Raw genomic sequence first — 15671 nt, forward strand, 5'->3', positions numbered from 1 at the left:
AAACAAAGCGATTCCAGTAAAAGGTTGGTTCCACCTTTTATTAGGATTCCTTTATTTTGGATATCTCAAACATTTCAAAACCAATTTTCATCAAATAAACATTGAATTCTTCTTTGAATTAATGGTCTTTCATATTTCATAAGAGGTTTCTTATTATATCACCCCTCCTCCCCCCCCCCAAAAAAAAAAAAGAGAAGAAATGATATCAATCTGAAACCAGGTCTCAACCAAAACTTTACCAGCTGTTGCGACACGGATTGTCGCCTCCTGCTCGGGGCGACAATCCGTGACGGGCGCTGGCGGCACGGATTGTCGCCCCCTACACGGATTGTCGCCTGGCGACAATCCGTGACGCTTGTGCAGTTCCCAGTTTTTGACCTCGAAGGCGACAGTCCGTGTTGGCAAAAAAAAATTGTTGCGACACGGATTGTCGCCCCGTCACAGATTGTCGCCCCGGGCTCGGGGTGGTTCCTCCGATGTTAAGCTTTGGTGGGATGGGTATGACTGGTAAGTTATGCGTGTGTGTGTGTGTGTGTGTGTGTGTGGGTGGGTGTGTGTGCGTGTGTGTGTGTGTATTGTGAGCTGCATGATATGTGATGTGTATGATTTGTTGTGTGTGTGTGTGTGTGTGTGTGTAAGTGTGTGTATGTGTGTGTGTTTGGAGTATAATAATACAATACGGTATGTAGAAACTGTGCATGTGTGGTGGTCATAGTGGTAGTGGTTTGTTTGTCTGTGTGTATACGTGTGCCTGTATGCTTAAGTGTGTATGTGGAATATAGCGGCGCTACTGTGGCAATACAAACGTCTTCAGAGTGTATGAGCACGTGTTTAAAAAATTCACACAAGCGTTGATCTAAAAATAGTATGGGTGTGTGAACCAATATCAGTGGTGAGGCAGGCTAGGCGAGAGAGAGACCGAGAAAAAATACATACGAGGGAGGTACCCTCCCCAAATGTTATTTGTCTTTGTTCATTTTTACTGCAGTCATTTTCTTCCATCAGTCTTATAAACTAGAACGTCCATACCACTATTCTTTGTCCCAGAATAGGTTTGGCATGCTTTATGCATGAGCGAATAATTTCCACACGCCGTAAAAAAAAATTGTCAATCGTTAGTTGATTTTAGCACAAACGAACTGCCATTGCACACCGCTAATACATATATACGTAATACAAACAAACACTAACAAACACTCAAACAAATCCTCATAATGCAAATAAACCAACACTTTTTCCTTGATATTCATTGATTTCATTCAAATCATTCATAAATCGACTCATTCTGGGTGTAACATGAAAAAAAAAGTTACAAATGGCAATTCGAAACAGAAACAAATCCATTTGTCAATTTATACCACAAATAATCTCACTTCAACATAGATAACTCGATTATAGACCAACCCTACTAACAATTTCTTCACGAGAAAGTTTTGACATGTAGGGCCCTACCAAACCTATATTCCTTGAATACATTGGTTTGGATCATGTAACACCTTCTTACTTATAAGGGCATATACATAAAAAAAAACACAAATACATTACACGAATCTAGAATGAAATCAGTCATAAAAAACCCGACCACCCCCTCCCCTCCCCATCCGAAACAAATCTAGGGCCTACGTGTACATCTATCCTAAATATTAAATCCTACCAACATCTGTCATACCATTTATAACTATCCTTCTTCAAATCCAATCCCCAACCCACCAACCCCTGATTAAACAAAACCTAAATCATCCCACACCCACATTCACCAACCCAAATACACGCACACACACACACACACACACACACAAGGTTCCGTTATTCCGAAGTTTCATTTTTTCCGAGGCTTCAATTCCCTATACCTAGAGGTTCGTTGATCCAAAAATGAAATTCGGAATAACGAACCTTCGGAATAATGAGCCTTCGGACGAATGAGCCTTCAGAGTAACAAACTTTTGCAATAACGAAATGTAACCCCCTTCCCACATACCGACGCGCACCCGAACCGATACCACATTCCTTCCTGATGAAACGATTTCCCAATGTTGATAAATAAGACATAATGGACCGTATGCAGAAAAGCAGCATCTGCCCGCACGCAAGCTCCACTCCGAATTCATAATTATACAAATCTGCCAAACAAACTCATCAAATTCAAAGCTGCTGATAAAATCAATATCAACGTTTATGCCAGCAACAGCTTAGGCCTACTAGTTATCCCTCCCCACGCGCAGCTAAAAAACACATACGCAAAAAACTGACATAATAAACACATTCTTCCATATCACACACACACACACACACACACACACGCACAAACGGACACTAAATTATCATGTGCACGCGCACATACACACTTCCTTGAAACCTCACCATGACTTTTTACATGGCATGTTTGCATGGATGTAGCCATGTAAATTATGTGGTAGTATTTCAATGATTATGTCCAGAACGATATTACCCAGCAAAATGTGCTTCAAGGGCGGGCGACAATCTGTGCCGCCAGCCCCCTACACGGATTGTCGCCTGGCGACAATCCGTGTAGGGGCGACAATCCGTGTCGCAACACCAGCCCTTTAACCAGAAATCCATGTTTGGTGACTTTCTGTTGATATTGTGATACAGAGTCACAATTGCAGTGTTAAATATGAAGCTGCAATCAGACTATTGCAGTCTGACTGCTGAACTTCACTGAGTTTTGTCATAGACGAGTCCATAGGTGATTGCATAAGTGCTTTGCCAGGTACATGTATTAACCAAACCAGAAATGAGAAAAATCCCCCTTCAAAAGAAAAAGCAAAAACATTACAATACAAAACAGAACAGAACAATTAAGCGTGCAAACGATTCAGTGAAAAGCATATGGGTGAATTGAAGCACTCTGAAAAAAACGAAATATTTATAGGCCTTGTAAAGTGTAAGAAAGCATTTTAAAATGGATAAATGCAAATTCTGTATCAGTCAGCACATAAGAGACTGATTTCTGATCTTTGATGATTAAAAGCTATTGTGCAGTAGACAAGGTCATTATTATTAGTATTAATATCATAATTAATATTCTGCTATAGGGAACCTTAGAGTGCAAAGAAGGTGGATTGCAACACATTATTTTATGCTTACAAAATATTTGCAATGATAGCATTGTGTGAAGTTCAGCTGCTTTCATAATTTGATTAATAAACCATGAAAATAATACAAATGATTATGAAAGATCTGTCGATGTATAAGTGATCCAAACATAAATACATCAGTGAACATTGCAGTGCATTGTTTTTATGCCTCCGCCACGAAGTGGTGCTGGAGGCATTATGTTTTCGGGTTGTCCGTCCGTCTGTCCTTCTGTCCGTCCGTCCGTTCTTCTGTCCGTCTGTCCGTCCTTCTGTCCGTCCGTAATGAATTTTGTGGCAAGCGTAACTAAAAAACATTTTGAGGTATCCTAATGAAACTTGGCATGTACGTGTATTACGGGGTGAAGTTGTGCCTATCAACTTTTGGGTGCACATGCTCAAGGTCAAAGGTCAAAAGGTCAAGGTCAAATACATAAAATTTAACAATTTCCACCATATTTCTGCAATGCCTGAAGATACAGTATTTTCTGGAAACTTAGTGTATTCATGTATTACCCAATTAAGATTCTCTGGTGAAAGTTTGTGGTCATGAGGTCAAAGGTCAATCAAAAATATCAAAACTTCACTTTTTTCTCCGTACCTTGGAAATTGTTTGAGGTATCTTCATGGAACATACATGTACTGACTGGCAGTGATTGTCTAGACAAGTTTGGGTTCATGGGGTCAAAGGTCAGGAGTCAAAAGGTCAAGGGCAACACTTCAAAATTTTACTATTTCCCTCATGTTTAGGCAATGCCAGCAGGATTATTTTTTACACTTGGTGTATGCATGTATAACCTAATAGAGCTTCTCTGGAAAGATCTTTTTTTTTTTTTTTTGCCTCAAAGGTCAAAAGGTCAAAGATCAAGTGAAACTGCTGAACTAAGTTTTTCCTCCATGTCTCGGAAATGGCTCAAGTTATTTTTAAACTTTCTACATATTTATGCATGTTCTGCCTGACAGGGATTATCTTATGAATTTTAGGGTCAAAGGCCAGATGAAAATGGTAACAATTTACTATTCAATACAGAAATTGAACTTTTTCTCCATACCTTGGAAATTACTCAATGCATAAACGTATGAATTGGTCAAAGTCAAGTTAAAGTCCTTAAACCCCAAATACATGCTCTCCTATTCATCCAATTAAACCTAGGTCAAGGAAGGTGAACATTCAACACATTTGTGACAAACTTGTCATTTTAATATTTAGCCATTTTTGTGAAAATGTAATCACACATTGTCCACATGCACTATCTAGACCTACTAGGAGAATCACGCATCATGGCGGAGGCATACCAGTCGCCATAGCGACATTTCTAGTCGTTATTATTTCCAGGCATGTGAAGGCAATAGTTATGTAACCCAGTTAGAAATTATGTCTATGCGGGCAATTATTATTTGATTAGAAAGATAAAATCAAGCATAGCTTATAATGTAGAAATCAAGTAGAATGTAATACCAGAAAATACTGTGAGTGATAATAATTTCACAAGGACTCTTACCAGTATCACCAATGTGGTTGTGATAATTGTGCTGTGATTATGATGACATTGAATAATGAAATAATGTTTTCAAGATCAGATTTTCTAATGAATCAGGCAACTAGAATGAAATACATGAAACAGTTTGTGCAGTTACATAATTTGTCACATGACATGTAGTTAAATTGTGAGGAATTGATATTAATGAGTATGAAATTGATAGTAGTGAATGAATTGAATACAGTGTAATTGAATCATTGTCGGCCTACACTGCCTCTTTCAATGAAATGTTTTCCAATTGTGGCAATTGATGAGTGAAATCAAATCCAAGTACGAAACAAAGAATACCTGCTGAAATTAGAAGTATCATTGTGATTTTTACTCCCACCTCCAACTGAGGGAGTTCGTTCAACCAGCGCTAACTTTATATGGTTTTATCAAAAAAAAGAAAAAATCTGTACCATGGCAATGCATTGTTCAACATTGAATAAAGTGTTTTGTTAATTCAAAAAATCTGTTTGTCACATGTGTCATATATGTATTGCAAGTCAAGTGCTCAAAAACTGAGTAAATTAAATGAATAAACTGGAAAGTCCTATGATTTTCACAAATGATGTTACCATGGCAACACACTGTTCAGTATTAACGGAAGATGAATATACACAAGTACATAGTATAACTTTCACATGTTTCAAATTTCAAGTCAAATGCTCAAAAGCTTAGGAAGTTAGCTGAATCCACAATATTTTTGAATGATTTTCATTCAAAATAATCTGTTACCATGGCAACACATTGTGTGAAAAAGAACAAAGAAGAAATTTGCACATCAGCCTATGTACTTTAGCAGTCTCATGTGCCAGATTTCAAGTAAAATGCTCAAATATTGAAGGAGTAAACCGAATCTACACCTTTTTTATTATATTCATTGAAAATGCTGTTACCATAGCAACACAATGTTCTATATCTGTGAAAGATGAAGTTTGCACAATTATACATATCATGGTGGTCACATGTACCAAATTTCAAGCAAAATGCTCAAAAGCTGAGAGATAGCAGAATCCACAATATTTTTGTATGATTTTCATTCAAAGTCTGCTGTTACCATGGCAACGCATTGTTCAACAATGGCGAAAGATGAAGTTTGCACATCTACGCACTATGCCGGTCACATGTGTGCCAAATTTCATGTCATATGCACAAAGATTGACAAATTTAGCGAATTCACAATTTTTGTATGCTTTTAAGTGAAAAAATGTTGTTACCATGGCAACAGATTGTTCAACATCAACCAAAGATTAGTTTTGCACATCTACATACTGTAATGGTCATGTGCCAAATTTTTGGTCAAATGTTAAAAGAATTTTAATGAAGTTAGGTCAATTCACATATTTCTTTGTGTGATTGGTATAGAAAAACTTGTTGCCATGGCAACAGATTTTTTCACACCACACATGAAAAAAGTGTTTTGCACAACTACATATTACATTTATCTGATTCTATGCAGAATTTCAACTGCATTGCTTTAAAACTGAGGGCAGTAGTTCAATCCACAACAATTTGTATGTTTTTGTGAAAATTTGCCATTGCCATTCATGACAACGTATTATGCGACATCAACGAAAAAGATATCTTGCATACCTTTGACAGTGGTCACACATGCCAAATTTAGGGTCAATTACTTCAAAATGAGAAAACAGTTTGATAAAATGGCTCTCTCAAAAAGCTATCACATAAACTTAGGAGTGCTCCTGACCACTCCTAGATTTATGTGATAGCTTTGCCAAGTTAGGAGAGACTTTATGTGCTAGCTTTGTTCATGAAATGGTTTCTAGAAAAAGTCTCTCCTAAGTCTGAGTTTATGTGATAGCTTTATGCGATAGCTTTTTCATGAAACGGTTTTTAGCAAAGTCTCTCCTAAGTATGACTTAGGAGAGAGAAAGTCTCTCTTAAGGCTTTCATGAAACGGACCCCGGTACAGCGTACTGCTTGATCATGCGATCGATGCATGTGCACATCACAGATCAGTCATCTCTGCATACGCTGAAAAAAATGCTGGAAAATATTCACCCACCTGGATATCGTCATGGAATGCCCATCTTTTTTTTTTTATTTGTTCTTTGTCGAAATGTCGCGAACACAATCGCGAACATGATCTCGAACTTATCCTGTCTCCGAAGCAACTTCTTCCAAGTTAAAGTAAGTACACGTAGACACTAACGTGCGTTAATAGGCCTACTACCACTACTAGTAAGTCGCGCGTGCACGTACTGCGCTGTGGAGTCGCCCGCAAACTTCACCCACGCCGCCACGTCACGTATCGCATAGGGTCCTATTTCTGCAGATTTTTTTTTTTCATTAATTGTCGTGCGAACAACACATGGCAACTTCGCAGCAACAACCAATAATCGTATTAAGCACAGCAATTTCTTAAGAATGGAGAAATTTCAAATCATACTAAAGCTGTAATTCAAGTCGAGAAAACAGGAAGTATGGTAGCCCTACTACATAATGATCGACCACCCTTATTGAAACCGACCGCGTATAATTCGCGCACTGAACACTTAGTACGCACTTCTCTGCGCGCAAAGCACATAAAAATGGATTGGCTTTGAATGTAGATTAGGATGGTGTGGGAAAACGCGGTAATTCACTGTTCATTAATGGTTTTAATCAAGGACAAAATTTCGAATGAATATTTTCACCGAATCGTAATGACAGCACAATGTAATGTCTATGGAAGTTTCTAAAAGGCTTCTAAAAAGCTTCGTACAACACGGTGTTCAATACAACTCGGTTTACGTGCATTGTCAATGCAAAATCAGCGGTCGATCCTAAAAACGCGATTTACCGCGGGGAGCTGAAACGAGGCAACGCAAGTTCGTCGGGGATATTTTTGCACTGAAACTTCGAATCGAAAAGGGAACAACGGCATTTGATAGAGCTGGATTTTCTCAATCACGTAGGTCAAGTTTTTTACGTGAATTTCAGTGTTAAATATTCTTATCAAGCAAATAAACATTAGGCGGTCGATTAGTAGTAGGTCCAACCCTACACGTAGAACACAGTCGGTTGTTAAAGTATGTGTAAATAGCATTAATTACGTATCACGCGCGTACGAACGGAAGTGACTTTGCTACCGGACTATCCCATAATGCACCGTAAATGACGCTTAAATCAACATCCGGGTACCTTTTACGTCATTGGCGATAGCGAAAATTTCTGGATCCTCCCCTGTGACGTAAAATTGGGAAATTCTGTAATTTGTGGTCGACGTGTTATGACATATGTGGTTAATCAGATTTTGACATTTGTGGTTGACGCCCCCTCCCCTCTCAACAATCATTGGAAAAATTGAGTTGTTTATGTAATGTAATTTTCATTGAGGTATATCGCTTGTGTTATCATCTGTGCTGTATTTAAGTTCACTGAAATAATTGAGAAGTATTAATGAATATTCTAATGATATCATTATTCTTAACGCTTTGCCCACCCCCCAACCCCACATGGACACATACATCTAAACACAGACACCCCTTATCGACACACGCTCTCTACACAAACAACACCCACTCACCAAAACCAACCACACGCTGCGGAATTGCTATGTAGCCCATACAGCTCATCATAACAGGTATGTGTAATTTTCTACAGTATTATCTGAATATGTAGTCGGGTACCTAAGGGTAACATTTTCAGGATCCTAATGACATACCAGAACATAATCAAGATGTTAACATGAACAAAAAGTGGCTGTTCTAGGTGAAATTTAACCCTTAAAGGGCCGGCCGGACTTTTATGGCTATGCTCTGACCGAGGGGGGGGGGGGGTGCATTCGCCCCCCCCCCCCCTCCCCCCAAAGATCTCGGCCATCAGTGGTGCAATCGCGATGAAATTTCACATGTGTGAGACCCACGTCATAATCTACAAGATTGTGTCATAAGATATTTTGTATTAATTAATTATGCAAATTAAGCTCAAGATCATATTTTGGCCTAATTAAAAGCATTGAGAGTCTAAATTTTGATCTGTAAATCTGTTTCAGCATATTTAACAATTGTACATCACAAATTCAATTTCAATTCTTATGTATTCTATTGTTTTCAAAATTTCTTTTGTATTTCTGTTTTTCAACTTTTGTTTTTTTTTTGTCTCTTTTTTTCGATTGGAAATTGTCACTGACCACTCTTTTACCATTATTAGCACAAAACCAACTAATGAAAGTGATTAATTGTAAAAATAATCAGCTTTTCATGACTTTCATGACAGAGCACCTTTTTTCCATAGAAAATGTACACAAAATCACAAAATTGTGCCCGTTTTTGGGCGACATTCCGTTAAAAAAAAATGGGCATGACTTCGCAAAAGTATGCGCCGGTGTTGCAAATTTGGTCTCAAAAGTTGCGCGAGACTTTAACAAACAAAGTCAAGAAGCCTCGCGATGAGGCCTTGTAGAGCCCACTAATGTCAAATTCGACCACTAATGTCAAAACAACCACTAATGTCATAACACGTCGACGACAAATGTCATAACAACCACTAATGTCATAACACGTCGACGACAAATGTCATAATGACCACTAATGTCATAACACGTCGACGACAAATGTCAAAATCGGATTAACCACTAATGTCATAACACGTCGACGACAAATGTCAAAATCTCCAAATTTTACTACAAATGTCATAACGCGTCACAGGGCATGTCCAGGAATTCCGTAAAGGGGAGGCGCCTTTACATAATCAAAGGCTGGCGAGACTCCCCACCCCCCCCCCCCCATTTTCTTATTTATATTTATGTTGCGTTAACAAAATATAGACAGGGGGCACCAGAGGGGGATGCGCCCCTCTCGATCCCCGATTGCGTCAACCGCAAATGTCAAAATTGGGTTAATCACAAATGTCATAACACGTCGACCACAAATGTTAAAACGCGTCACAGGGGCGGATCCAGGAATTCCGTAAAGGGGAGGTGCCTTTACAAACTCAAAGGCCAGCGAAACCCCTCCCCTTTCGTTTTCTTTTTCTTTTTTCTTTCTTTTGTTTTAACAAAAACAGAGACGGGGAGGGGCCTCCGCACCCCCTCTAGATCCGCCACTGCGTCAACCACAAGTTAATGTCAAAACCCATCATTTGCATTACAGAGGCGGATCCAGGAATTCCGTAAAAGGGAGGAGCCTTTACAAAGTCAAAGGCTTCCACATTCCCTCCCCATTTTTTTTTCTTTTTATTTATGTGGTTAAAAAATAGAAGGGGGGCACCATAAAGGGATGCGTGCCCTCTCCATCCATGATTGCGTTAACCACAAATGTCAAAACTCATTGCTTGCATTACAGGGCCGGATCCAGGAATTCCATAAAGGGGAAGCGCTATTACAAAATCAAAGCTGCCGCACCCCTCCCCCCATTTTTCCCTTTTTAGTTTTATTATTTTAACTAAAGAGAGAGATAGAGAGAGAGAGAGAGAGGGAGGGTACCAGAAGGGGATGCGCCCCCTTTTTGATCCGCGATTGCGTCAACCACAAATGTCAAAACTCATTGCTTGTAATACGGGGGCGGATCCAGAAATTACGTAAAGGGGGGGGGGGGCACCATTACATAATTAAAGCCTGGCGCATCCCCCATCTTTTTGTTATTATCTATGTTGTTTTGAAGAAAATAAAGAGAGGGGGCACCAGAGGGGAATGCGCCCGTCGCGATCCCCGATTGCGTTAACCACAAATGTCAAAACTAATAAATTGCTTGCATTACAGGGGCGGATCCAGGAATTCCGTAAAGGGGAGGCGCCTTTACAAAATTAAAGCTGCCGCACCCCACCCTCATTTTTCCACTTTTTAGTTTTATTGCTTTAACTAGAGAGAGAAAGAGGGGGGGCCACCAGAGGGGGATGCGCCCGGCCCTTCTCGATCCGTGATTGCGCAAACCACAAATGTCAAAACTGACTACTTGTAATACAGGGGCGGATCCAGGAATTGCGTAAAGGGGGGGGGGCACCTTTACTAAAGCCTGGCGCATCCCCCATCTTTTTGCTATTATTTATGTTGTTTTGAAGATTTTTCTTTCTTTTTATTTATGTTGGGTTGTTGGGTTTCTTTAAAGAAAGGGGGCACATGAGAGGGATCCGCCCCCTCACGATCCATGATTGCCTCAACCACAAATGTCATAATTCCTGGATCCAGGAATTCCGTATAGGGGAGGCGCCTTTACAAAATTAAAGCTGCCGCACCCCCTCCCCATTTTCCCCTTTTTAGTTTTATTGTTTTAACTGAAAGAGAGAGAGAGAGAGAGAGAGAGAGAGAAGGGGGGCACCAGAAAGGATGCGCCCCCTTCTCGATCCGCGATTGTGTCCACCACAAATGTCAAAACTTATTGCTTGTGAAACATGGGCGGATCCAGGAATTACGTAAAGGGGGGGGGGGGGGTGGGGGCACCTTTACATAATAAAAGCTGGCGCACCCCCCCCCCTCTTTTTGTTATTATTTATGTTGTTTTGAAGAAAAAAAAAAGGGGGGGGGGCACCAGAGGGGGATACGCCCGTCTCGATCCCCCATTGCCTCAACCACAATATCAAAACTCATTGCGGATCGAGAGGGGACTCATACCTCTCTGGTGCCCCCTTTCTATATTTTTGTTTGTTGTTGTTGTTAAAACACAGAAATAAAAGGAAAAAATAGGGGTGCGGTAGCTATTTTGTTGTTGTTGTTGTTGTTGTTGTAAAATGAACACAAATGAAATGAAAAAAAAAATAGGGGGTGCGGCAGGTTTCAATTTTGTAAAGGCGCCTCCCCTTTACGCAATTCCTGGATCCGCCCCTGTATTACAAGCAATGAGTTTTGACATTAAAGTGTGGTTGACGCAATCGCGGATCGAGAAGGAGGCGCATCCTCTCTGGTGCCCCCCTTCCCTCTCTCTCTCTCTCTCTTTCATTTAAAACAATAAAACTAAAAAGGGGAAAATGGGAAGGGGGTACGGCAGCTTTAATTTTGTAAAGGCGCCTCCCCTTTACGGAATTCCTGGATCCGCCCCAGTAATGCAAGCAATGAGTTTTGACATTTGTGGTTAACGCAATCATGGATGGAGAGGGCATGCATCCCCTTATGGTGCCCCCTTCTATTTTTTTTAACAACATAAATAAAAAGAAAAAAATGGGGAGGGGGTGTGGAAGCCTTTGACTTTGTAAAGGCGCCTCCCTTTACGGAATTCCTGGATCCGTCTCTGTAATGCAAATGATGGGTTTTGACATTGACTTGTGGTTGACGCAGTGGCGGATCTAGAGGGAGCGCTGCGGCCCCTCCTCGTCTCTGTTTTTGTTGAAGCAAAAGAAAGAAAAAAGAAAAAGAAAGGGGGGGGGGGGTTTGCTGGCCTTTGAGTTTGTAAAGGCACCTCCCCTTTACGGAATTCCTGGATCCGCCCCTGTGACGCGTTTGTGGTCGACGTGTTATGACATTTGTGATTTACCCAATTTTGACATCTGCGGTTGACGCAATCGCGGATCGAGAAGGGGGCGCATCCTCTCTGGTGCCCCCTTCTCTCTCTCTCTCTCTCTCTCTCTCTTTCATTTAAAACAATAAAACTAAAAAGGGGAAAATGGGAAGGGGTACGGCAGCTTTGATTTTGTAAAGGCGCCTCCCCTTTACGGAATTCCTGGATCCGCCCCAGTAATGCAAGCAATGAGTTTTGACATTTGTGGTTAACGCAATCATGGATGGAGAGGGCACGCATCCCCTTATGGTGCCCCCTTCTATTTTTTTAACAACATAAATAAAAAGAAAAAAATGGGGAGGGGGTGTGGAAGCCTTTGACTTTGCAAAAGGCGCCTCCCTTTACGGAATTCCTGGATCCGTCTCTGTAATTTAAATGATGGGTTTTGACATTGACTTGTGGTTGACGCAGTGACGGATCTAGAGGGGGCGCTGCGGCCCCTCCTCGTCTCTGTTTTTGTTAAAACAAAAGAAAGAAAAAAGAAAAAGAAAGGGGAGGGGTTTTGCTGGCCTTTGAGTTTGTAAAGGCACCTCCCCTTTACGGAATTCCTGGATCCGCCCCTGTGACGCGTTATGACATTTGTGATCGAGGTGTTATGACATTTGTGATTAACTCAATTTTGATATTTGCGGTTGACGCAATCGCGGATCGAGAGGGGGCGCATCCCCCTCTGTTGCCCTCTGTCTATTATTTTGTTAACAGAAATAAAAATAAGAAAATAGGGGGGAATCCCTGGATATGCTTCTGTGACGCGTTATGACATTTGCAGTAAAATTTGGAAATTTTGACATTTGTCGTCGACGTGTTATGACATTAGTGGTTAATCCGATTTTGACATTTGTCGTCGACGTGTTATGACATTTGCAGTAAAAATGGAAATTTTGACATTCGTCGACGTGTTATGACATTAGTGGTTAATCCGATTTTGACATTTGTCGTCGACGTGCTATGACATTAGTGGTCATTTTGACATTTGTGACCCGCGACAACGGTTTCAGGCAAAAGTCGCAAGAGCAAATTCCCTCCTAGGCGGGGTACAAAGATTTTGACCATTATTTTTGTCGATTTAGGTTTTTTGCAGAAATCGAATCTTTGTTATGTTTTCTACATCTACACTAAATTTCATAGCATAAGACTAAGTTTTTCCTATCAAAAATGGAATTTTAAGCACCCTATGTTGGATCGCACTCGTCGGTTTCGAGCTTCTTTCGAACGCCGCGCCAATATCCCCAGTGTTGCTACGGCGCACGGTCTCGCATGCGATTGGCTGGTGCGTCGCATACATTTACATAATTCGGCTTTCGGAGACACCAGTTGCAGCGTGTGGGGAATGCTTTGTCCACGCGTGCACGATTACATGCTCCATTGTTCTTGCTATAGTGGTTTATACGCTGGCTCGCTCTGTAGTGCGTGCTCTTCGTGTAGCTTTCTGTCCAAACTATTCTACCGCAATGTTCGACAACGGAAGTGAAACAAAAATCGTGTAGCATGACATAATCGTATGAAAAGAAAACTAAATATTCTCAAAATGTGTCTACTTGTACATGTAGTAAAGATTATGATAGCAGACTGACTCAATGGAAGGCAGATAAGAGGAAAGGAGCAGTCACATGTGACCAATTATATTCAAATACTACACGTCAAAATCGCATCAAACTAACGAGTCTTTTTTTTTTTTAAGCATGACCCTTGACAGCACTAGCTATTCTGCTTTCAAAAGGGTCGTCAATGATAAAGACAAATCAACTGCAATGAAAACGCGATTTGTAAATGTGTGGATTCGCCACCGCTCCTGTTACATATGCACACAGTCATGGCGTGTAGATGCTATTGCGTAATACGTGCACCATACACGTCATGTACATGTACACCATACGTGCAATTATCGTATTCGCCATCTTGAAAGACGTACTGGTATACAAACCCGAGCGAAACGCATTGTTTTTCGGCTCCATACGCTGAGCTGCGAGGAAGGTGCCCGGGAAATTTAACTCTCTCAGTGAGCCAATCAGAAGGCGATGTGGTTGCTAGAGGCGGGGCTTAACATCGATTGGCACCATCGTACGGATGGGTGATTCTCCCCTCGCATCGCCGCTCGGACATTGTCTTTGAGAAAGAGGTGAATCTTCAAAGCCTGTTTTCTCGCAATTTTGTCAGGCTAACAACTTAAAAAGTGCATTTTATTTCTCTTTCTATGCCCACTTATGGTGCCGAAGAATACAAGTATTTCATATCAATGCAAAGCTTAGGAAATGGGCAATGTGATTCAGTGAAAAAATGAATTTTCAAAATTCCCGACTTTTGCCTGAAACCGTTGTCGCCGGTCACATTTGTCGTCGACGTGTTATGACATTAGTGGTTGTTATGACATTTGTCGTCGACGTGTTATGACATTAGTTGTTGTTATGACATTTGTCGTCGACGTGTTATGACATTAGTGGTTGTTATGACAGTCGTTGACGTGTTATGACATTAGTGGTTGTTTTGACATTAGTGGTCGCGTTACAGAATTATAGCGCGAAACGCTGGGGGGGGGGGGAGGATTCTGCTCACGGTCCTTTTAGGGTTAATGTTGCATTAAAAAAAAGATATCAATTTTCACATATGTTCATTTTTAAGGAGGTGGTATGGTATGCTTTACTAAGTATTTATTCCATATCTTTCTTTTTGTCACTAACTTCATATAAATTTAACTTCGTATAAATACCGTGCCCTACATGTATATTGAAAGTCATTTTATGAGGAGAAAGTATGTTGTCATGGCAACGCACAATATCTCGCTGTAAATCTTAATTTTTTAAAGAAAATGTTGTTTTTTGGACAAAAAAAAATCAATATGTACTAACATAACTCTTTCCCATACAAACATTTGGCAACATCATGACGCATTTGTTACGAATTTGCCCATGTAATCACTTAACAATGTGGTCTTCATGTTTTATGATCATGTGCATGCGATCACACGTGCACGATCGCGAATGTTTGTAAACACCACCAGTTACGTAATCTCCTTTTGAGTCATTCGTTCTGAACCGCAGCCTTACACACTTCGCCCAGGTTGAGTTTAATGTTATGAATATATTAAGCTGGGCGTGCCTGACGGAATTTTCCATGTATGTAAGAATGCTAATGTTAAAAATTCATTGCTCGAGTCAGTCGACAATCAGACTCCGGTTAGAGAGGACCGTTATAACTTTCTCAACGTCCCGTCCGTGGTCTTGAGAGAAATTGCTCTCCCTGAGACAAGTATCCTGCGGACTGAGTTAAAGTGCTAAATAGCAGGATAATCCAGGAGGTTCCAACCTGCTTCTAGCCCGTTTCCCTTCGACGACGACAGCGTCGATAAGCTTTCTTTGACTTGGCCAGGCGAACCACCAGGCGGTCTGGAGCCAACGCCCACCTGTGATTGCTACACGGCAAGTAGTGGGAGCCACGCCGAGGTCGATCCAGGGCGTCGAGACTGTGTGAGTGGCAACGCGCACCTGGCGGCCAACGCCCTTTTACCCGGCGTAGTCGCGGAGCTGCAAGCTGACCTGAGATAGCGTCGCCCGCTGATTCGACGACGTCCCCGTGCATCGACGCGCTCTCGACGTGATAGCGTCTGGCGTCGCCTCCCC

General features: G+C 41.1%; 1 protein-coding gene across 1 annotated transcript in view; it reads right to left on the reverse strand.

Annotated features, from left to right (window-relative positions):
• LOC140235600 (uncharacterized) overlaps nucleotides 1–15671 on the reverse strand; it is a 203731-nt gene that overhangs the window by 121728 nt on the left and 66332 nt on the right. The gene's annotated exons all lie outside the window — the stretch shown is intronic.

Source organism: Diadema setosum, chromosome 12, assembly GCF_964275005.1.
Source record: "Diadema setosum chromosome 12, eeDiaSeto1, whole genome shotgun sequence".
Lineage (NCBI taxonomy): Eukaryota > Metazoa > Echinodermata > Echinoidea > Diadematoida > Diadematidae > Diadema > Diadema setosum.